Raw genomic sequence first — 25077 nt, forward strand, 5'->3', positions numbered from 1 at the left:
CTGCACTGAGGAAGTACGAGGTCTGTCAATAAAGTAACGGTCCTTTTTATTTTTCAAAAACTATATGGATTTCATTCATGTTTTTACGTCAGACATGCTTGAACCCTCGTACGCATGCGTGAGTTTTTCCACGCCTGTCGGTGACGTCATTCGCCTATGAGCGCACCTTGGGAAGGAGTGGTCCCGCCCCCTCGTTGGATTTTCATTGTCTGGAAATGGCGGAATGAAAAGGACTTTTTTCCATCAGAATTTTTTCAGAAACTGTTAGAGACTGGCACCTGGAAACCATTCGAAAAATTTATCTGGCTTTCGGTGAAAATTTTACGGGCTTCACAGAGAATAAGGTCTGTTACTACAGCGTTAAGGACCCCTTTAAGGACGCTCGGCGCGCCGCGCTCCGAGCTGCAACGACGCGCACAAGCCACCGGACCATTTCTATTGGTGGCTCTGTGGATACGAGACCGTCGTGTGCTCTTTCTCTGGTTATCATAAGAGCCATCAGCCATTTTCCGGCAGATTTCACTTTTAACAAGAGATTTTGTCATGGAAAGCCGCGCGGAGGCTTCGTGCGTAAAGACCGAATCGCTTTGGAAGCGAGACAAAGGAAACCTCCGTTTTGGCGTGTCAGAGGACAAGTTTGGACATGTCTATCTCGGCTTTCAATGCTTACCAGTCCAGTAAGTATCAGTGAAATTGTGGAGAGCTGGACAGCTAAACGTAGCACGTGGACATGGCAAACTTTTAGAGCTCTCAAGTTTTTAAAAGAAGAATTGTGCAGCATATCTGTGTCACGGAGCGACGTCGGACAGAGGGAAGATGGCGAGAAAGACTGTTTGAAAAAGTTTGAGAAGGACAAGAATCCGTGGAATTGTCGCTGGCTTCATGAACACACCCGGAAGATAAAAAAACGGGAAAAGCGAACTGCATCTTTTGCCATCGGGAAACATGGTAACAGGTTTTCTCTCCCTGGAAAATAATCATTGTGCTGTTAAAACAGGATTTTAGACAAGATTATGTTGATTACTTTTTAAAATTAATCTAGACTTTCTTTCATTGGAAAAACTGTGGCTTTAAATGGATTTACAGGAATTTACACAAGAATATAAATGGCTTTTTTTTTACTATAAGGTATGCTATTGACATTTTACCATGATTTTCAAAATATTCAAGCTTTAGCTGTGGTTTTTGAAATGCTTTAAGAATCTTTTCAGTCTTCATGAATTTCATGTACTTTAACTGTTCTGAGTTAATGCATAATTTGGTTTACAATTAAAAGGAAAATTTTCCCAGGTCCTACTTCCACGTCATATTCTGTTATTTCAGCATTATCATTGACTGTTCAAATGAAAGGTTGAATATAGGATCATTTAAATATGCACTTTTTTAGATGTTTTTTTTCTTCCAGGAGATGCTCAAAAATCTATCATTAGATACAAACTTAATTTGGTTTCGGGGGCTCCATGGGCCCTAGACCCCGGCTCCTGGGGGCTGCGCCTCCCAAACCTCCTGCAAAGTTTCCTCGGATTTCATCATTTTCATTTCACAGCCCTGGTGCTGTGGGCATGATCCAGCATGTGAGTGCCTCCTGCCTGAGGATCCCAGCAACTGGAAAAGGCCAAGGGGACACCCACATTTCACCTGGCTGCAGCAGATAGATAGATAGATAGATAGATAGATGGTTACTTTTGAGAAGTGGGGATGGACCAATTTTTCTGCCTGGGTAGTTGCCATCCACTTAAGTGGCACCAGTGCATGCTCCTAGACCTGACCTAGCAAAACTCTCTGCAAGCATAAACTATAAATGTGAATGTGAGTGCCAATTTCTGTCCTCAAATAGCCATATTTCCACAAGTCGGTCACTACTTTTATGTCACTGATGTCTGCTGCTTCCCGTTTCAATACATTACTTGCTGCTCTCTCTGTCACCCCCACTGGGGCTTTGTGAGTTTTTGCACACAAAAAATGTGTGCTAGAAACACTTAAAGAGGGGAATTTCGGGCTCAGTAACCCCACACTCCACCAGCATCAAGTCAGAATTGAGTCCAAAAGCTATGAGATGCTAAAAAGCCAACCTGCCCACTGTCAGATTGTCAGGCTATCAGGCACATACAAAAACTTACTTACTCATTCACTCGCTCTTTCTTCCTTCTTCCTGGCTGTCTCATTGCACCCTGTGCATGAAGAATGTGGGCCCCTCCATAGCAACTGTTCCAAACAGAGGAAGCAGCAAAAGGCTGCAACGGCAACAAGTTGGTTGTAAAAGAACAGGAGGAGAAAAAACAAAGAAAGACCTGTTGTCAATTACTCCTGCACAGACTCATTTTAGAGGCTTCTCTGCGCACACCACCGTAGCAAATCCTGTGTAATAAAGTCAGAACCTTGCAGAACTTAGGACGCTAGAATTCACAACTTTTGTTCAGCATTACAATGTGAACCATGTTACTTTGCCAAATAAGACAAAGCCTCACTGGGTTCAGTGAAGAAAGATTTGGCACTTAGACTGTAGCTTAATGGGGACTGAATGCATATGCAAGCAAGTGCACAGTGCGAGAACTCAAATCTATGTGGGGGTAGTTGACGGGAGTGACCAGTCAGGCAGACAGTCATTGTGTTGGAATGGAGACACGATATAACAAGTTTTTCGGAAAATTTTAAAGGAATTCTCCCATTTTACAGTAATGTTGGCTGACTTTGCTACAATACTGTTCTCATGGCTATTTTTTGTTGTGTAGCTTCAGTGTCTTGATGTGTGACAAATAAGTGGGAGAGTAGCTTAGGTGTGGACTGATTTGACTTCTTTGGGATTATATGTGTGTCTCTGTGTGGCTGTTTCTGTCTTGTCTGTACTTGTGAGTGTTCTTTTGTTGGTTAACACGGAGGATTACTGTGTCTCACCTTACTTCTTTATTTATGCCTGTCCCTCTTTTACTGTCCAGTAAAGCAACCAAAGAGTAAAAAGAAGAAATAAAATACAAAAATATTTGACTGCTTCTTACATCCTGATTTTAAGTCTTGTTGATGTTGAGGTTCATCAACTCTGATTATTTTATTGTTTCTACCTGTTTCTTCCTCTCACTGATGTTACCATCAGTTAGTCATGCTGAAGTGTGCTAAAGAAGGGGAGATGAAAATCTAGACTGGTGAACAGTGAGTTGTAAGAAAGTTTCTGTATAGGCTCTCAGTTGTCTCTCGCGTCAAGCAACCCAGTCCAGTCGAAGATTCAAGCTCTCTACTATAGTTGTAAGAAAGGGGGGTGGAGGATGACGATAGTGGGGGTATCAAATCCAGCACAGGAAGCAAATGTGGGAGGAGGGAAAGGATATGGGTGAAAATAACCAGGAGCAGGAAAGAAGAATGAAAGTGAAGGAAGGTGGTGGAATAGGTTACAAAAAATTGCAGCAGTTCTCTAGTGGGATGGTATGTTATTACCACAGAAGGTTATATTAGGTTTTGATATAAATATTAACATGAATAGTGCTTCTTCTTTCGGCTGTTCCCGTTAGGGGTGACCACACAGCAGATCAATCGTTTCCATCTCAACCTGCCCTCTGTAACTTCCTCTGTCACACTAACCACCTGCATGTCTTCCCTCTGCACATCCATAAACCTCCTCTTTGTCCTCACTCTCCTCCTGCTCCATCCTCAGCATCCGTCTCCCTATATACCCTAGGTCCCTCCTCTCCACATACCAAAACCATTTGACTTTGTCTCCAGACAGTTCCATCTGAGCTGTCCCTCTGATATGTTCATTCCTAATCTGTCCATTCTCATCACTCCCAAAGAGAATTGCAACATCTTCTACTTTGCCACCTCCAGGTCTGCCTCCTGTCTTTTTGTTAGTGCCATCGTCTTTAAGCCATTCAACATAGCTGGTCTCACTACTGTCTTGTAGACTTTCCCCTTCACTCTAGCTGATTCTTCGGTCACAAATCACTCCTGCCACTTTTCTCCACCCACTCTACCCTGCCTGCATTCGTACAGTTGACCCGAAGCATTTCAACTAATCTACTTTCGCCACTTCTACTCCTTGTAACCACAGTATTCCACCAGGCTCCTTGACATTCACACATATACTCAGTCTTGCTCCTACTGATTTACTTTCCCCTTTTCTCCAGAGCGTATCTCCTTTCCAGGTTAGACTCAACCTGCTCTCTACTCTCACTACAGATCGCAATGTTATATGGAAACATCATAGTCTATGGAGATCTCATCTGTCAACTTGTCAATCACCATTGTGAACAAGAAAGGAGTCAGAGCTGATTCTTGGTGTAATCCCCCTCCACCTTGAATGAGTCTGAGGGTCATCAACAGTATAACAAGAAAGTACTATAAACCCTGCAAAACATACTACATTAGTAGTATATACATTTGATATGTATTGGATGGCAATTCAGTTCCTCACAATGCAATACGATGCGATTTGGTGTGATACCATTAGGGATGGATATTGATAAGATTTTATTGATATCGATGCCATTATCGCTTCCGCTTATCGATCTGATTCTTTATCGATTCCCTTATCAATACCTCTTGTGAATTTTCCATGTACTAAAAGTAGGCTTTACAGGTTTTCTATGTCAACAACATTTTATTGAGTCCTAAAGTAAATAAATATGAAATTGGTCACTGGATCCTTGATCTCTGGACATAAATAAAAATCAATAGGTCACTGGATCCTTGATGCACATGGTGGATCCTAGATCTCTGGACAGAAATAGAAATAAACAAAATCTTTAGTTTTTGTCAAAAGTAGATGTTAATGGCACAAATGTAACTCCATAGACTCTGAAATCAGCTCTTCATCCGGCTGCTGCACGTCAGGATGTAATTCATAAAAACAGAGGGTGCCTCATTTTGGGGTGGGGGGGGACCTGGTTTTGCTCAGTTGTAGTTTATTGCTTGTATTAAACCTTTGAAAGAGGTGTCATTTGATTTAAAATGGTGATTCGCTCTGAAATGATTAATTCCGACCGAAATCTGTGTGGCTCTTTGTAGCTGCGCACTTAGTCCCACAAAACAGAGGATATTATTATTATTATCATTATCATTATTATTATTCCTTTACCTAATGGGCAACTTCAGTTTATGTACAGGCTGGTGCTCATGCCAGTGGACTTGCTTCTGAAAACCAGTGAAGCAGAGAACCAGCGAACAGCGCTGCAGTCTGCAATCAATGTAGAGAAATATAATTTCTCGATAAACACCCTCAAAACAACGGCCACTCCGGTGTCCTGAACCGTCTGTGTTGCATTCAGTGTGCCTCGGAAAAAATTGATGCAAGCAGGCAGTGAGTGATGCAACATGATACAGCCTGTCAGTTGAATCGATGCACACTGAATGAATCAGTGCACTCGCATTGCCCACGTTTGTATCTAGATACCAATTCTATATCGATTAATCTCCACATGCCTGCCGTCTACCATTGTTAGTGCAGGCTACAATATGAGAACTGTAATTTTGTGAAATAGAGGATCATACATATTGCTTTTAACAAGAGAGACCAAGGGAGAATAAATCCCCATCGCCAAAGAAGTGAAAGTGAAAGAAACAATATGGCCGGCAAAGCATAATGCAGTCTGCAGCCTCACCACTAGATGTGACTAAATCTTATACACTGTAGCTTTAACTCCGATTTACATCTCACCTTGTTTTAGATTGTCTTCACAGGAATGGCTCACATCAGTGGTGTTTAGATCTGAGAACGACACAATATATAGCATGTAATTTGCTTACAGTAGAGAAAGTGGTGTAAACATGTGGGTAATCATATTTCCCTTTGCTATTGATTTTATGTTATGAGCTCTTAAAGCTGCAACTCACTGTGTAATAACGGACTTTTATCAAGTGTGAGAATTTCTCATGGTCATAACTTGTGCCCCGTTTGATGTCAGATGTGCAGTGATGCTGTGCACCAGATTATGGACTTTGATGTAAGTACAGGAAGCTATGCTATAACAATAATGGTAGCAGCTGGAGGAGACAAACACTTAAATACATAAATACAGAACAGTAAGGTGTGTGTGTGTGTGTGTGTGTGTGTTGTGTGTGTGTGTGGTGTGTGTTGTGTGTGTGTGTGTGTGTTGTGTGTGTGGTGTGTGTGTGTGTGTGTTAGATTGTGAGCTTGGCATCCCACATTTCTGACACAGACTTTTGTCCCAGTCTGTGTGATCATGAGGCTCCAGTGTCTTTTGCTCACCAAATAATGACCAAACAGGATTATGTGCTTAATTTGCTTAGTGACTCAGTCCTCTTTGGGAATACCTAGCTCTGGAATTCCCCCAAACCCCAAATCTTCACCCCACACCAGTCCTGTCTTTGTTTTCACTCCCCTTCTCTTTTAGCTTTCTTCTTTTTGCCTTTCGCTCTCCATGTGGAACCCTGTGGAGTGTCCGGAAGAGCTCAGAGGTTGTGTGTGATTGCAAGTGGTGATCTGATGCTGTGGAATAATAGGCTTCCTCTCCTGGATTCTGTAGGTTTTATTAACAGTCTGTTCACAACAGGATTACTTTCCTATCAAAGACCCCACTTCAAGATCTTGTTAGAGATTTACCTGTGAATCTCTTGCTTCGTACTCATTGTGTGCCATGTAGAGGGTAAACTGTCCACAAACACAAGATAAATTTCCACTTCCTTTCAGAGGCATTTGTTTAATGTTGAGTCTACCGCTAAACCATTCAGCATCATTTAATAGTTTCAGAGTCTAAGGATGCAGTATAAACTGCCCCTGGGTTGACCCCATAATAGCTGACTGCAATGCTATTGGAGTTTATTTTTGAGCATCGAATCAAATGGCTCACTGTGAGACACGCCTCATGAAAGACTATCAGAATGATTTCAGGCACTTGAGATGTTTTCTATTTTTAGGGATGATGACTGGTTTTGCTGGGCCTGTCTTGTGTTGCTCACAGCAGAGGAGGATGCATGTAAAAGAAAGACGGAGGAAAATATTTGACTTTGAGGAATGTAGCTAGTACAGGGAGGCGAGGGGGCACTTCAGGATGAAATAGCCAGTGAGCAACATCAGAAGAGGAAATAACTTTTGGGATTTGTTGCCGCAGTAGCCAGAACAAAATCAGATCCTCTGAGGTCACTGGGTGAGGGGACAGAGTAAGACCCACTCCCCTGCAGTCCTCAGAGCTTCACAGGGCTGGGGTTTAGAGTGGGGGTTACGGTAGATGAGTGTAGAGGGTTGTTAATTCCATTATTCCTGCCTGAAGGCCCTTGCCATGGTTCAGGGGGCAGGAATGGGACTGTTAAGGCTCTGACGTAATGCATCACGTGATAAATCTGTTCCGGGTCCAAACAAAACACTTTTGGTTATGTAAAATGACGAGATTCATTTCATAAATGGTTGGTTCAGCCGCTATAGCGTCAGCAATCAAAACAAAAAGGCCAGGATAAGGGGCTTACCTTATTAGTTGTAGCCACTTCTGTTTCTGTTTGTCATTGGCTGGGACTCTTTAAAAACGACAGCTCCGGTGATGTTTCCACCCTATTGACTCGGTCGCACATCCAGGAACTCTGCTTGTGAGGTCTTCACTTCAAAGAAGCAGCAGATGCAGACGACCAACGACCACAAACAGCTGACAAAGCGCGCATTTTTTTTGTTTGGACCCAGAAGTTGAAAATCACGTAGCGTTGCATAAAATGCATTACATCACACTTAACCAAATAGTTGGGGGTGATTCAAGGTGAAAGGTGGTTGAGAGGCGTGGTTATTCAGATATGGGAAGTAACCACATACCACATGTCTTTATCTGCTTGCCTTGTGTAGTCATGAGGCCTGTCTCCTGCTTTTTACTCCCTCTTACTCCCACGCATAGAGTTGCTCAGAGTTAGAAGCAGGGAGCCTGAAATGTGTCATTCATCATTCACAAATCCTGGTTTAATTTTGGCATGGCCAAATGATGTGTATCATCTTAGTGGTTATGAATACAGTATGTGTGTTGACTTTTACATGATCTTATGGTGTTATTAGCAGTATTGCTGTCAGTATGTATGATATTGTTCTGGGAGACAGTATAATTGGCTTGAATATTGCCACTTTGGAAGAGATATGTTGATTTGACCCACGAAACACTGCTCCCCCCCCCCAAACAATTAACTAGAGCCTGACCGACATGGATTTTTTGAGGCCGATAACGATATTTTGGATGAAAAAAAATACCGATAATCGATAAATCGGCTGATTTGCCGATAGCCCATAAATCAGCCGATATTTTTTTTTTTTTTTTTTTTATGAATAAAATGTTCTTTTTGGACCCTTAACAAAAAAGGTGTGAGCTAAAAGCTGAAGCTTTGTCCTCATTGATTAACTTTATAACAGAGAAGAATTTTCAAGTTCAAAAAATGCATTTGGAGCAGTTAGGGGGCTATTCAAACGGGCCAACTAGTAAGATATCACTCCTGAAAACGATCTTTGCCATATCACGTGAGGTAAATCTGCCCTACGATTGGATTTTGGAAAACCATGTGACGGAGAACCAATTCCAATTGGACACTCACATTGCGTATGTCATCACACATCTTCTATGAGGAGTACCAAGATGGCCGACAGTGGATCGAAAGTCCGCAGAGTTAACTTTTCAGCAAAAAAAGAGTAAGTTTCTATCTCATATCATTAAAAAGTTATTTACAATTTAGTAAAGCTTGGTCCAGCCATCGTATACGACGGCGTCAGCCCCCAGAGGTTAATGGCGAACAGCAGTAATTCCCAGAACCCTTCTGGACGACCAGTGAATCTGAATGTTTCAACCTCTTAGCAATAAATGGAAAGTTTTTCATGCTAGAAATAAGGTCTACACAACGTGGGATTAATAAAAAGCAATGACCGACGCAATGAAGCACATTTGACACATTACTACATAAACTGAGTTAATCAAACTGAGTTGAACTGAAACAGGAGAAATGTGGGGTGAATGTATCGCAGTTATTACAAACAACATCCTTATAAACTTACTTGTATGCTTTTGTCAGCCGATTAGTGCAGTATGACGGCGAACTACGGGGGCCATGATGAACACATTTAAGCAGAGTGTAAGCAGCTCTCAGTTGAATGAATCAGGAGCTCCATCTACTGGACAAATGGTGCAAGGGACATTTTACATTGCCGACACAAACATTATTCAGTAACTGTTCCGTTTATGAGACAATATCGGCGTTGTAATCGGCAAAATTTCGGCCGATAGTGAGTAGTTTGAAAACGGCTTATATCGGCCGATAATACCGGCTGTCCAATATATCGGTCAGGCTCTACAACTAACACCAATAATATGAACTGAAAATAGAAGATTAGTCTTCTTCCAGTTGTGCTTTTGTTATATCAGCTTGAGGAGGATTTTTATTTCTTAATTCAGACAGAGAAGTAATACTTTGCTTTTTTTTTAAATACCAATGGAAACCATTTCCTGCAACGTCATAGGCAGAAGAGGCTACGAAAAACATCATCTGAAAAAAGAGATTCTGTTTGGTTGCCCACAAATTGAAAAAAAAAAAATCTAAATAAATAAATAAACTTCCATGCAAGTATCAATCTTGCTTCTTTATTATTGTGTTTGTATGGTAAGTGCTTTTTTATACTTTTAATTGTTTTTTACACACTAATATAATTAATTAATTTTGGAGCAATTTTGTCCATCTGCTTGGCTTCCCCTCTCCCACTGCGGTTGCTGAGCGCAGCATCCTGGAGGTTCTGATGGTTCTCCGTTTTAACGGACAGTGGTACCACCAAAGAGTGCACAAACAAACCAACTAAATAGTCCTGTTTCCCGCTTGCGCTTCCCTCGGGATTCACGCAAACAGAGAGTCAGCTGAAGGTGTTTGTGAACTTTCCCAGCGGAAATGGTGTTTGATTTTCCACCAGTAGCAACGCTTTATCTTTTGTGACAGTTAACCAGACCAATGACATGCAAGTTTTAACATTTAATTACATTTAAAGAGGTAAATGTGCACATATTTAGCTCTTTCAGTGGCAACAAGCAGCAGTTTCCTCTTGGATTCTTTGTGCCTATTACAATAACATCAATTAGCCCGAGTCAGGGTTATAGCACAGATATTTCCTGTAGAGAATTTTCTATCACTTATTACAGGTTATAGAGAGATTGATGCATGAATGGATAAAAACACTGAAAAGTCATTTTTACATGTATTAGAACTCATTCAGATCACTGCTCATCAAGTTCAGATAGGGACACTGTGGGGGGGGGGGATCACAGAGCATCTGCAGAGGGTGATGACCGTGACTCACTCTGTCTCCCTCTGCCTGTGTTGTCCTCCGTCTTCATTAAATCTATCGTCTTTCTCTCTTTCTGCCTGCCTAATGAGCAGCGGTGTCACCAGAGTTGTACTGGATATTAAATGAAGAATAAGACTTTGCTGAAGTCTGGTGTAATGTCCCCCGAGGAAAAAATTTTCAGTGAATCCTCCATAAAATGGGTGATGATAGGTGATGATGGGTAATGACTTCTGTGACTAGTATTCATCCTAAAATCGATAAATAATTTGGACACCTTCGTACATCTACATTTTGGAGGGTAATACATACGTTTGTATGTAAAGTAATTAACATTTAATATCACAAATGTCAAACACAAATCCCACAATCACAGTGACTCATGCCTGTAATTCAGAGATGACTAATGTGTGTCATAGATATTTATTACGTGATTTAAATTCTGATCATGAACCTGCAGCTTGAAAAGCATGCTGAAATTTTAATTTTATGTTTCAAAAATATTTTGGGGACTTCTGCCAATGTTTTGCAGGTGCCTTTTGTGTTGGATTGTTAACATGATGACTAAAAAGAATTAACAAATTTTCACAAAACTTGATGAAAATGTTTTGCTTAGCCTTACATTTTGAATACACATACGGTGAAGTGGTCAGAGAATGAATTTCTTAAAATATAATTTCATGTCCTGCAACTACAGTGAGGAAAATAAGTATTTGAACACCCTGTGATTTTGCAACTTCTCCCACTTAGAAATCATGGAGGGGTCTGAAATTTTCATCTTAGGTGCATGTCCACTGTGAGAGACATAATCTAAAAAAAATAAAATCCAGAATTCACAATGTATGATTTTTTTTAATAATTTATTTGTATGTTACTCCTGCAAATAAGTATTTGATCCCCTACCAACCAGCAAGAATTCTGGCTCACACAGACCTGTTAATTTTTCTTTAAGAAGCCCTTTAAGAAGTCATGTGCCTTTACACGCTGTCTGTGGAGGACGTCGAAGATGTGTATATATTTAGCATGGTGGTGACCGGGTTCCTGCTGTGTGGAGCGGGCATAGCGCTGGTTTACCGGAAAATTAAGAAAGTGGAAGCGGCAATAATTGGCCCGTCCAGGCTGCCCCACATGATTGATTCGATTGGAAGGGCAGTGTCAGCTCAGTCGGCGGGTGTTAACCGCGCGTTGGATACCATCTCCGGAAGAATGGCTGCACTGGAAAACCGCATTGATCGTCACTAATGACCACATCTCCTCTCCTAATTCAGATGTATTGAAAGCCACTCTGTCTCAGACTGTGGAATCTTTCAGGCGTCTGCTAATCTGGATTTTCATTCGGCTTCCCAAAACACAGCTGCACTTCAAGGCCGCTGTGATAAAAACCTCCTGGAGAAGAACAACGCTCATGCCTCACTCCCCTGGTCTCTCCCCGCCCTCAGCTTCTCCAGCTCTGACATTGACTGTGGACAGTGGACTGTTCAGGGCTGGGCCCCTCCTCCCTCCAGAATGGACGAACAAGGCCGTTGATGGCGCCTAAAGGCGGCCTCCGGGAGTTCTGTCTGATAACTGGACTCTTACAAATCTCGGTCGTCGTCTCTCGTCCTGTTGTTGTGTGTGATCATTGTTCATTGTGCTGATGGGTTTTTTCCTGCATTGCTGCTGCATGATTCAATGCAGCAGCAATGAAGGTTTTTCTTTCCCAAGTTTTACCTTGTGTGTGCTTTTTATATGTGTTCATGTACTGGGCCGGCTTATGTGTGTTGTGTGTTATGTGTGTGTCGTCTGTCGTCATGAGGCCGGTCATGGTTTGTTCAGCCCTGCTGTTGACCTAAGGCAGGATATACATCTGGAGCTGGTCCCCGGGCGCCTAAAGGCGACTTCTGCTCCTAACTGGCAATTAGGATGGGTTAAATGCAGTAAACACATTTCATTGTGCAGGGAACATGTTCCTTTGTGCATATGACAATAAAATTTCTTTTGAATTCCTTTTGAATCCTTGAATCCTCTTATTCTGCCTTTTTACCTGTAGTTAATTGCACTCTGTTTGAACTTGTTACCTGTATAAAAGACACCTGTTCACCCACTCAATCAATCACACTCCAACTTGTCCACCATAGCCAAGACCAAAGAGCTGTCTAAGGACACCAGGGACAAAACTGTAGACCTGCACAAGGCTGCTGCAGGTTGGATGCTGCAACAGTTGGTTTTTACTAATCACTTTATCCACTCATATTGTTCTGATCATCTGTGAACTCATTTGCCGAGGTGATCAATAGAACCTGCAAAATATGCTAACTAGAACAGTTCTGTACCATTTGCCTCTCTAAAGCTATGCCAGTGAACCACTGTGCATGTCAAGAGCTCAAAATGACCTGCCATTCAAATACAACCCCTGGCAAAAATTATGGAATCACCGGCCTCAGAGGATGTTCATTCAGTTGTTTAATTTTGTAGAAAAAAAGCAGATCACAGACATGACACAAAACTAAAGTCATTTCAAATGGCAACTTTCTGGCTTTAAGAAACACTATAAGAAATCAAGAAAAAAAGATTGTGGCAGTCAGTAATGGTTACTTTTTTAGACCAAGCAGAGGAAAAAAAATATGGAATCACTCAATTCTGAGGAAAAAATTATGGAATCACCCTGTAAATTTTCATCCCCAAAACTAACACCTGCATCATATCAGATCTGCTCGTTAGTCTGCATCTAAAAAGGAGTGAACACACCTTGGAGAGCTGTTGCACCAAGTGGACTGACATGAATCATGGCTCCAGCACGAGAGATGTCAATTGAAACAAAGGAGAGGATTATCAAACTCTTAAAAGAGAGTAAATCATCATGCAATGTTGCAAAAAGATGTTGGTGTTCACAGTCAGCTGTGTCTAAACTTTGGACCAAAAACAAAAACATGGGAAGGTTGTTAAAGGCAAACATACTGGTAGACCAAGGAAGACAATCAAGCGTCAAGACAGAAAACTTAAAGCAATATGTCTCAAAAATCGAAAAATGTACAACAAAACAAATGAGGAATGAATGGGAAACTGGAGTCAACGTCTGTGACCGAACTGTAAGAAACCGCCTAAAGGAAATGGGATTTACATACAGAAAAGCTAAACGAAAGGCATCATTAACACCTAAACAGAAAAAAAAAACAAGGTTACAATGGGCTAAGGAAAAGCAGTTGTGGACTGTGGATGACTGGATGAAAGTCATATTCAGTGATGAATCTCGAATCTGCATTTGGCAAGGTGATGATGCTGGAACTTTTGTTTGGTGCCTTTCCAATGAGATTTATAAAGATGACTGCCTGAAAAGAACATGTAAATTTCCACAGTCATTGATGATATTGGGCTGCATGTCAGGTAAAGGCACTGGGGACATGGCTGTCATTACATCATCACTAAATGCACAAGTTTATGTTGATATTTTGGACAATTGAAAGGATGTTTGGGGATGATGAAATCATTTTTCAAGATGATAATGCATCTTGCCATAGAGCAAAAACTGCAAAAACATTCCTTGCAAAAAGACACATAGGGTCAATGTCATGGCATAGGGTCAATGTCAATGAGCAGATCTGATTTGATGCAGGTGTTAATTTGGGGGATGAAAATTTACAGGATGATTCCATAATTTTTTCCTCAGAATTGAGTGATTCCATATTTTTTCCTCTGCTTGGTCTAAAAAAGTAACCGTTACTGACTGCCACAATCTTTTTTTCTTGATTTCTTATAGTGTTTCTTAAAGCCAGAAAGTTGCCATTTGAAATGACTTTAGTTTTGTGTCGTGTCTGTGAACTGCTTTTTTTCTACAAAATTAAACAACTGAATGAACATCCTCTGAGGCCGGTGATTCCATAATTTTTGCCAGGGGTTGTACATATTATTTTTGTGTCTTAAATTAAAGTAATAGCATTTTTAATGTCTATTCAGTTTGTGTAATCAACAATGACATTCTGAGGTCAAGAGCTAAAAAAAAAGCACTGTCCATCTTACAATATCTGTCTTTACACAGCAAGCTATTAATGTGTCAACACATCATCGTTTCTTTATCTATGCAGTATTAGAAAACTGTCACTATGAAACGATGTTTGCTGGTTTATTTTGTCAAGCCCATTTGTGTGTTGTGATTCGCAATTCTGCCATGAAAAACTTAACATGTATAAATACAGCTCACCAACAGAGCAGGTGTGAAGGTAATCACTGAGTTTCAGTTAAAATGCACATTAACCATTTGGTCTCGTTATTGTGTCTTTTTCTTCAGTGTGTGTGGTGCGTCTGACACCGTCAGGCTGCCATGGCTCTGGTTCAGGCACTGCCTGTGTCCATGACTGACCACATCCAATTCTGGTGTTGAAGTCCAGCAGTGTCGACCGCGTCTCGTCCCACTCCCCACCAGACACCTGTGCTGGAGCTTGTGGGCCCTGTAGCGCTGGGACAAGCCATGGGTTCAGTAAGCAGTCTTATATCAGGTCGGACATACCAGGAAAGACACTGCCGGGCCGCAAGTGAATTCACCAAGCCACGGCGCGCTACGCCAGCTACCAGCTGCTTCCGGCTCCAGGATAACACCCTCCGTAGTGGGAGTTCTCTTGAGCAACTGCTGATTCATAGCAACCAAATACAGCCCCAGGTTCTACCTCCACCACTCCCCACGAAGAAGCAGCCACGGCCAGGAAATACTGCTGGGGTAGGCAGTGCTGGAGCATCTGGTGCAGTAGGTGGTGGAAATAATGGGAACTTTGGGTATGCAAGTGAAGAGGTGTTAGTAGGAGATTGGAATGACAACTTAGTAATGACAGCTGGAAGCCCGTGTAGTGACACAGAAGACCAAAGGGACAACAGGACTCTTAATGGCAACATGGGGGACCTCCTCCCAAACTCATCCCAGTGTCTGGACAATTGGAGAAGGTAAAGAAAATAGTCTACCAAATGTTATTTTCTGCCTGCCATGCATTTAGGGCATCAGGGTGGTCTCACTATTTGTATTCTAAAGTGTTACCTGTTAGGTGGCTTACCTCTATGTGTGTGTGTGTGTGTGTGTGTGTGGTGTGTGTGTGTGTGTGTGGGTGTGTGTGTGTGTGTGTGTGTGTGTGTGTGTGTGTGTTTATATATATATTTATTTATTACTGAAAATGTGTGTCTTCCTTCCCAACATGAAACTGTTTTAAAACATTTTGCAAAAAGTTTAAATTCCCCAAATTTTGCAACTCTGTAGGCTATGGTAAGGCCCCATAAAACAAAACAAAACAACAAAAAAAACAAACAACATTAGTTTATCATCCTTTACATCAGAAAAAGTGATGAGGGAAGGTGGATTTTTTCTTCTTCTTGAAACTTCCCCTTGTAATATGAATTGACATAAGTTTATGGCACTGCGTTTATTTCATTCTCAAGGATTTACAGCCCTGGTTCTTCTTTCCTGAACTGTGGCCATCAGCAAGACAACCTGCACACTGGCTGTAAATATCGCTCATGGTCAGTCAGCTTCCTAAGGAGAATTACATTCCTTGGAATTATTTCTGTTCCTATAGGTGCTCAATTAAAGGAAATGGAGTTGCTTTGTTGGAAGTAAAAAAAAAAACAATGTCAACAGTTATGGTTGCTATCATGTTAGCTAGACATGATGCATCATCTGCTTTTATAAAATTCTGCCCAACTGAAGTAAAAACTGTTATATGACCACATCAGCATATTTTATAGCAGTGTAAGATAATAATACACGCACACAGTGTAAATAAAATCCCTTAACTGTCAATATTATTATCTGGCTCATGGCCACGCTAGCTAGCTACTGTGGTTCAGTCAGAAAACCAATTTGCTACATGCTACTCTATGCTACTTTCTTAGTTTGCATGTATATTGTACAAGTTATCCTGTTAAGCACTGAAGGAACATTGTTGGAAAAAAAAAAACAAAAAAAAAAAACAAGAAAATACTATGGTTTCAGATTTGTGTTGTAATTTGCTGTAATTTGCACATAAAATCCTTTTAATGATAAAATGATGTACTAAATACTTTATTAAAACAAATCTAATGAACAGAATCACTTAAATAGACTTTTGGGGCTGTTATATAAGTATTTTTGTATGTAAATATATTGGGGTGGAGGGTTGTGTTCTACACATATAAAGCAGTTAAGATGTTTCTGCACAACCTGCTGACATATTTTACAGCAGATTCCCTCAGCTGGCCTAATTGGCTATTTATTCCCATTGGTCCGGAGGGAAGTTTAATCACTCATCTGACGGCTAAGATGGATCGTTTGACAGCTTCTCACCTTGCAGCCACATCATTATCAATGTCAGAGCTCACTTACTTTCAGTGTACAGTTTAGTGACATATTTAGGAAGTGCTGAGGAAGAACATTAACTTACAGAACAAGAGAGCAGCTTTTGCTTTTCATCTGATTTTTTTTTCTGTCTCCACTCCATTTCTTAGCCCTTTAATCAGATCTTTATTCTTACATTCATTCATTTTCTATGCCCAATTAGTCCAATCAAGGGTCACAGGTCGGCCGGAGCCTATCCCAGCAGTCATAGGGTGTGAGGCAGTCCATATTTCCAACTTATCATATATTACTCCTAATTTTCTGTTTGTGTCTCTATCTTACGTTAGTGGAAAAACACTAACAAATTGATAAATGGAACCAATGAGTTTTAATTAAGTCTTGTCAATCAAATCAAAGTCTAGAGGGCATGACCTGCCAATATATCAATCAACCCTGTCTGATGCGTTTCATCGAATCATTGCCAAATAGCACAGCTTTTATTTATCTCTAAATTTATTTTGTTTATGTTGAATTCTCAGAACATGGAGAAAGTTCTTATCCGTCCTACAGCATTTAAACCTGTAGTGCCCAAGAACCGTCACTCTGTACAGTACCTGTCTCCACGGCCAGCGGGCAGCAGTCTCTCTGAGAGCCAAGGCAGCCTCAATCTTCTTCTGCCCCTCGGAGGATCCACCAGCACTCCTGGAAATGGAGGAAGCGGCAACTCTGAAGGGAAGCGTAACTCCTACAGCGGAGGTCGCAATGCTCGGAACAGCCAATCCTGTTCCATGTCAGATTCTGGAAGGAACTCCTTGTCAAGTCTCCCTACTCACAGTAGCACAGGTTACAGTTTGCCCCCAGTGAGGGTTCCAGCTCTGGTTCTGGCAGTGGGGGGCCAGTTGGAACCCACATCTGGTCCGGGTCAGAGCACTTCTGGTGCAGTCAGGACCCATGGTCACACGAACTCAGACAGTGGACGTTCCTCATCCAGCAAAAGCTCCGGCTCTGGCTCACTCAGCGGGCGTGGGCAGCCGTTATTAGACAGCAGGTCCTGTGGCCACTCGCCACCAACCCATTGAAGGTTATGAGGCGGTGGTCAGGGAACTAGAGGAGAAGCTGAGGGAACGAGATCAGGAGCTCCAACAGCTCCGGGAAAATCTGGATGAGAATGAAGCTGCTATCTGCCAGGTGGGACTTAAAGCGAATTCACCACAGCCATTACTGTGTAACAAAAGTCAACAAATAATTTGATCGGCTGTTAGTAAACATGAAGCTGTAACCTCTGACCTCTTGTTGCACGCTGTTGTCATGCACTCTACTGTTTAAGGTGTACGAGGAGAAGCAGCGTCGCTGTGAGAGAGAGATGGAGGAGCTGAGGCAGAACTGTGCCACGAAAATGAAGCAGGGCGTCACAAAAAGCTCAGAGGGCACAGCAGGTGCTGCAGTTACAGGTAAGAATTTTAAACATTTTCTCTTTGTTTTATTGAGATGGTTTACTGAGTGCAAATGTTTGTATGCCAAGGATGTTCTAGTTTAAACTGTTAAAATCATTGTTTCTCAATCCCGGTCCTCAGGACCCAAAGTTCTGTGCAATTTCCTTTTCTCTCTGATCTAACTGCTCATAATGAGCCAAAATTACATGTGTCCATTGTTCAGCCAGTTGTTGATTGGCAGGACACACCTGACTGAGGTCCTCTAGTCTGAAGCGAATCAGAGACAAATAGAAAGCATGCAGTAATTGAGGTGCCCAGGACCAGGATTGGGAAAAAGATGGTTTAGTGCACTTCAAACACGGTTTTGAACTGGTTCTTTTTTCATTTGTTTAACGTTTGCAATGTTTTGAAATGGTGTAACTAGCTGAAACAGTTTTGTTCTTTTGTATTTTAACCATTTTTAAAAAATAGTGAATCATCATTTGAAAGGTTGTTTGTGTTTTGAACAGTTTGAAACTTTGTCGTTTTCTGAAGCAACTGGTGTCATGTAGTGCTCTAAGAATTTTGAAACAGACTTTTGAAACCAGGGGTTTGTTCTCCATAGTATGTAAGGTGGACAAACGATGAAAAATTGGCACTTCCGAAACTGACCACTATGTTGTGGTATAGTGTTCCAGCATCTATATTCAGAACAAGGCTATAAACTGATACCTCAGCTGCCTAGCAACTTTGTAAAGTCCTTTCACTTAAATGGTTTGGGCTGGGATTAGGAAAGGGTCAGGGTTTAATCCCACTGAAAAAAAGTCTGGAGTTTTGTACAGTACCTCTTAATTCTCATGCCAATGCTTTGCACACTTCAGGAAGTCTTTCTCAGTAGCAGAATTACAATATGGACTGAGTCCATTTCCAGAATTTTATACCTTTGCATGCTGTGCAGAAGAGCTTAATTTGATCTGACAAGATTTTTGACAGTTATTTTCTGAAGCAACTGGTTCATTCGTGCCATAGGTTCATTTTCAGAGTAATTTAAACCAAAATTATTCCCTGCTAGCTGTGCCTGTATATTATCTGATTTTAAACTGCATAGAGGTAAATATGCTCAACCAGTGGTAAATTGGTTTGAATATAATTTAAACTGGCTAAATTTAAGCAACTGGTTTTAATTGGTTGACACAAGCCAGTAAAATGCAAGATTTTTAATAAGTAACGTGAAGATATGTTGTTATGCAGGGGTGGTGGCCAAGTGGTTAGTGCACTTGGTTTCAGGTTCAAACTGGGTTCCTGGAAGGTTCCCAGTTCAAACCCCACCCCTGCCACATTTCTCTATATAATGTGGATTTGTATCATGAAAAGCATCCGGTGTAAAACTTGTGCCAATTCAACATGCAGATCCACCTCAGATCTACTGTGGCGACCCCGAGTGAAAACACGGGAGCAGCCGAAGGGACTTTCTAACATGCTTTTGGACTTTTAAAAGTGTGAGGGACAATTTAAAAAATGCAGATTTTGTTGGTGCAGTTGTTTGAATCATCATTTTACTCTCCTCATAAAGCGCCAAATCTGAAGAATCTCAGAAATCCTTCTATGTCTTCAGATATTTCAACTACAGCAAGAGAAGAAGAAGCTCCAGGAAGACTTTGCCTCTCTGCTGCAGGACAGGGAAACGCTGGAGAGGAGATGTTTGACCATTCAGAGGGAGCAAACTCAGCTGGGTCCACGTCTGGAAGAGACAAAGTGGGAGGTGGGTGAGAGTCACCGTGGAAAGATATTACTTCATTCTTAGTGAACTTTATTTCAACTCTTATTGAAGTCCCTCTGGCTTGTTGACATTAGAGGCTGAAGTACTCCAGAGACACAAAGAGATTTGACTTTAAAATAATTCATTTAAGACAAGCGTGTTGTTTTATATCAAAGATAGGCCATCTTCATATGTGGTCTTTGACGCAGTTTTGATCTTTGAACCCAGTGACCTCGACTTTTGCCAAAACAAACCACTTAAGAGCAATTCTGAGGTCAGCCTACATGTGCACAGCAAGTTGGGAGAAAAACTGACCCATTGCACCTCACAGTAGTAGTAGATCAAACAAACAAATGTTTTCCCAAATATAGTGTGACAAACAATGACTGTATATTTTCTTGAAACTTAACATTTCTGCACAATAACTAAAGAATACCTCATCTGAATGAAACCATTTCTTTCAGGTGTATTAGAGGAGGCTAGAGGAAGGTTCCTTTCGAAAATGGTGGGCATGCGTCATGCAGTATGACTACCATGGATGCCAAGTTAATTTCCATTTGTGCACTATGACTAAACAATGCCTCATGTAAATGAAACCATTTTTTGGTGGTGTAGTGGGGTGGTGTATTGGTGTACACCATTGGTGTCCAAAGTATTCTAGAAAAGGCCAAGAGGGTGCAGGTTTCTTTGCAGCCACTGACTCCAGCAGGTAATTTTCACTGATGAACTCATCCTATCTGCTCAAAGTGATGTTAATCAGTGAAATCACCTGCTGGAGTCAGTGGCTGCAAGGAAAACCTGCACCCTCTTGGCCTTTTCTAGAATACTTTGGACACCACTGGTGTACAGGAAGGTTCCTTCAGAAAATGCCCATTGTCCAATATGGCCACTACAGACACCATCTTAATTTTCGCAATAAGTAGAGGACACCTTGTTCGGTTGAAACCAGGAGGCATAGGAACAGGAAGTATAGTAGTCAATACACCACGTACGAATTGTAAAGCAGCAATCTTTCACTACACAAGTAGACCATATACCACCTTTAAAGCCACTAGTCTTTTGCTGTAGAAATAATTTCCAGACTTTATTATCACCTCTACCATAAAGCCACAGACCAACTTAACATACGAGCGGGGGCAAATTGCTCTTGTTGATATATTCAAGAAACAGTACTTGTGTTTTAACTGTACACCTCCCACTATCTCTTTCTGTCAGGTGTGTCAGAAGTCAGGGGAGATCTCCCTCCTAAAGCAGCAGCTGAAGGAGATGCAGTCAGAGCTCAGCCAGAAGGCCGGAGAGATTGTGGTGCTGAAGGCCCAGCTCAGAGAAGCCCGTTCTGAACTGCAGGCCAGCCAGGTTCGATCCCAGGAGGCCCAGACAGCACTGCGAACCCGATCTCTGGAGCTGGAAGTCTGCGAGAACGAGCTCCAGAGGCGCAAGAGTGAAGCTGAGCTGCTTCGGGAGAAACTTGGCCGTCTGGAGGAGGAGTCAGCCCGACTCTGTGAAACACTGACCAATCACAGTAGACCCTCTCTGGCTGGAAATCCATGTCCAACAATGAAGGCCAGTGCATGAACCTGTCCCTCCAGCCAGGTAGAAGCGTGGCAGGAAGGGGTGGTCCCAGTCCCTCTGTGTACCGCGATGGAGAGGAGAGTCTTCTGGTGTGGGGCGGGGAGAGTGATGAAGCCAAGGCACAGAGACAGAATGCAGAAACAGTGCTGGCACTCAGACAGCAGGTGCCGTGTTCTCTCTCTACCTTCTCTAGACACACGCTGTGAACAGTAAACAGAATAACTTCAAACATTTTGTTTCTTGTTTCTCAGGTGGACAGGCTGAAGGCCGAGCTCATATATGAGAGAAGGACCAGTGAGGAGCAGCTGTCACACTTTGACGATGAGAGGAGGGTGTGGCAAGAGGAGAAAGAAAAGGTGCTAGCTCTCTTCAAGGACCTCAGTGTCTGCTAAATACTAAGAGACAACTGTATGTGTGTATACGAGGTCTGTCCATAAAGTATCGTACCTTTTTTTTTTTTTTTTTAACTATATGGATTTGATTCATATGTTTTCACGTCAGACAAGCTTGAACCCTTGTGCGCATGCGTGAGTTTTTCCACGCCTGTCGGTGACGTCATTCGCCTGTGAGCACGCCTTGTGGAAGGAGTGGTCCCGCCCTGTCGTCGGATTTTCATTGTCTGGAAATGGCGGAATAATTTGGGTTTTTTTTCCATCAGAATTTTTTCAGAAGCTGTTAGAGACTGGCACCTGGAAACTATTCGAAAAATTTATCTGGCTTTCGGTGAAAATTTTACAGGCTTCACAGAAAATAAGGTCTGTTAGTACAGCTTTATGGACCCCTTTAAGGACGCTCAGCGCGCCGCGCTCCGAGCTGCGCGACACTGCACAAGCCACCGGACCATTTCTGAGCCGATGGCTCTGTGGATACGAGACCGTCGTGTGCTCTTTCTCTGATATCACAAGAGCTGGACATCAGCCATTTTCCGCAGATTTCACTTTTAACAAGAGATTTTGTCATGGAAAGCCGCGCGGAGGCTTCGCGCGTCACGACCGATTCGCTTTGGAAGCGAGACAAAGGAACACCTCCGTTTCGGCGTGTCAGAGGACAAGTTTGGACATGTCCAGCTCTCCACAATTTCACTGACACTTACTGGACTGGTAGCATTGAAAGCCGAAATAGACATGTCCAAACTTGTCCTCTGACACGCCGAAACGGAGGTGTTCCTTTGTCTCGCTTCCAAAGCGAATCGGTCGTGACGCGCGAAGCCTCCGCGCGGCTTTCCATGACAAAATCTCTTGTTAAAAGTGAAATCTGCGGAAAATGGCTGATGTCCAGCTCTTGTGATAATCAGAGAAAGAGCACACGACGGTCTCGTATCCACAGAGCCATCGGCTCAGAAATGGTCCGGTGGCTTGTGCAGTGTCGTCGCAGCTCGGAGCGCGGCGCGCTGAGCGTCCTTAAAGGGGTCCATAAAGCTGTACTAACAGACCTTATTTTCTGTGAAGCCTGTAAAATTTTCACCGAAAGCCAGATAAATTTTTCGAATAGTTTCCAGGTGCCAGTCTCTAACAGCTTCTGAAAAAATTCTGATGGAAAAAAAACCCAAATTATTCCGCCATTTCCAGACAATGAAAATCCGACGACAGGGCGGGACCACTCCTTCCACAAGGCGTGCTCACAGGCGAATGACGTCACCGACAGGCGTGGAAAAACTCACGCATGCGCACAAGGGTTCAAGCTTGTCTGACGTGAAAACATATGAATCAAATCCATATAGTTAAAAAAAAAAAAAAAAAGGTACGATACTTTATGGACAGACCTCGTATGTCCCTCTCCTGTCCAAATGGCACCTCAGAATTCAGCCAAATGTGGTACATGTATACTTTGACATACAGGGACTAGGGATGGGTATTGGTAGATTTTATTGATATCGATACCATTTTCGATTCTGCTTATCAATCCGATTCCCTTATAGATTCCCGTACGATACCACCTGTGAATTTTCTGTGTACTACAAGTAGGCTTTACAGGTGTCTATGTCAACATTTTATTGAGTCTTAAAGTAAATAAATATGAAATTGGTCACTGGATCCTTGATCCCTGGATATAAATAGAACAAATCTATAGTTTTTTGTCAAAAGCATTTCTTCTGAGACATTAATGGCATGATTGTCTCTCCATACATCTGAGCTGAGCTCAGCTGGCTGCTGGAGTCTGTAGGTCTGCAGCCATACAGTCTTGGGCTGCTGCACATCAGCGCAGGATTTCTCACTTTGGGAGGAAAAACATTTTATCAATTGCAGTTTATTGTTTGTATTACAATATTGGAAAGTGGTGTGTCATTTGATTTAAACGGCGATTCGCTTTGAAGTTATAAATTCCGAGCTTACTCGACTCAGCAGAGAGCGGCGCAGCATTTAGAGCAACGGAAGGGAGGATGATTCTCGTTTTTCTCACAACAAGACAGGAGTGCCAGTACTCACTTATCTGCACAAAGTGACTCACGATTGACATATTTTAATGGCTTTGAGAGGGGTTAAGAAGCGGAGTTGCCACTTCTGAAGAGGAGCGAAACTAAGAACCAACGAAGCAGCAGACTGAAGCACTGCTTCATTGGTTCAAGGTTCAAAGCAAAGCCACGCTGCAGAAACAGTTGATAACAGACCGCTGCAGGTCTGTAATCAATGTAGAGAAATGATCATTTTCCCGACAAACACCCTCAAAACAACGGCCGCTCTGAGGACCCGATAAGGGAATCGTTAAGTCAAAAGGCATTGATGTCAGTGGATCAAATCATTTCTTAAAAATACCCGAAAAGAACTGGTTCCCGATGCCCAACCGAACAGGGACTGATATTAGCTATTCAGTACTTTAGTAGCAGTAGTAGTAGTAGATCCTCAGACAGCAGTAGTACTTGTAGAGTATAGTTAAGGGGAGAGACACTTTTGTGGTGCAGATTGAGCAACGTGGCACACATATACTTTGACATATGGGAGTGACATACAGTAGGCTATTGAATACTTTAGTAGTAGTAGAAGTAGTTTAAGGGGAGAAACACTTGCGCTACATCATCGCTGCCAAAATATGCTAAAAGGTCATATTTTTCACTTTTTTTCCTTTGCAACTTTTTACCTCTTCATTTTTGCATGTAACTGTAGCACCAGCATAGTAGTAGTAGTAGCAGCTGTCTCCTCTTGAGGCAGCTTTAGCCGCGCCTTAACAGTTTCCCTGGAATCTGGGATAGGTGGGGGTGGTGGTTTTGTTTATGAAGATGAAGTTTTCATTTCAGTCTCTGAATCAAAACCCAACGTGAGGCAGGTAATCGGCTAGTAGTCTTAACATGTTTCAAGAAACTAGTTTCACGACCCACTTTACCTTCCAGGTAATCCGCTACCAGAAACAGCTGCAGGCAGAACTACATCCAGATGTATCGGCGAAACCGGAACCTGAGCGAGTGATGAGAGAGCTGAGTTTGGAGCTGGAGAACAGAGACTTGGAGGACTATGAGGTCCACACTGGCAGCAATGAAATCCACTTTGAGGAAATCAACCCGCCACTGAGATCTAACACGCGGATCTAAACAGGGGAACTCGACCAGCAACTCGTAAAGATGTGAAAGAAACTCACAGGATGATTACTGCACTACTGTATTCAACACAGCTTTACCTGCACCACCGAGTGAGCGCTCGTCACTGTCAAAGGGAGATCTTCCAAATGTGCATTCTTACCTTGTGCTAATAGAGGCATACTGTCGCTTTTATTCCACGACAAAGCCAAGCACAGACCTCTTTCTCGGGACATTACAAAAACCAAGACCATAGTGTTCTTTATTGGACAGTATGTGAATCAGGGTATCAAAAACTATGAGAATTCATGCAAATATATTAGA

General features: G+C 42.2%; 1 pseudogene; it reads left to right on the forward strand.

Annotated features, from left to right (window-relative positions):
* Positions 1 to 14528: 14528 nt before the first annotated feature.
* Positions 14529 to 24879, forward strand: LOC117523921 (annotated as a pseudogene).
* The last annotated feature ends 198 nt before the right edge of the window (positions 24880 to 25077 follow it).

Source organism: Thalassophryne amazonica, chromosome 13 (genome assembly GCF_902500255.1).
Source record: "Thalassophryne amazonica chromosome 13, fThaAma1.1, whole genome shotgun sequence".
Lineage (NCBI taxonomy): Eukaryota > Metazoa > Chordata > Actinopteri > Batrachoidiformes > Batrachoididae > Thalassophryne > Thalassophryne amazonica.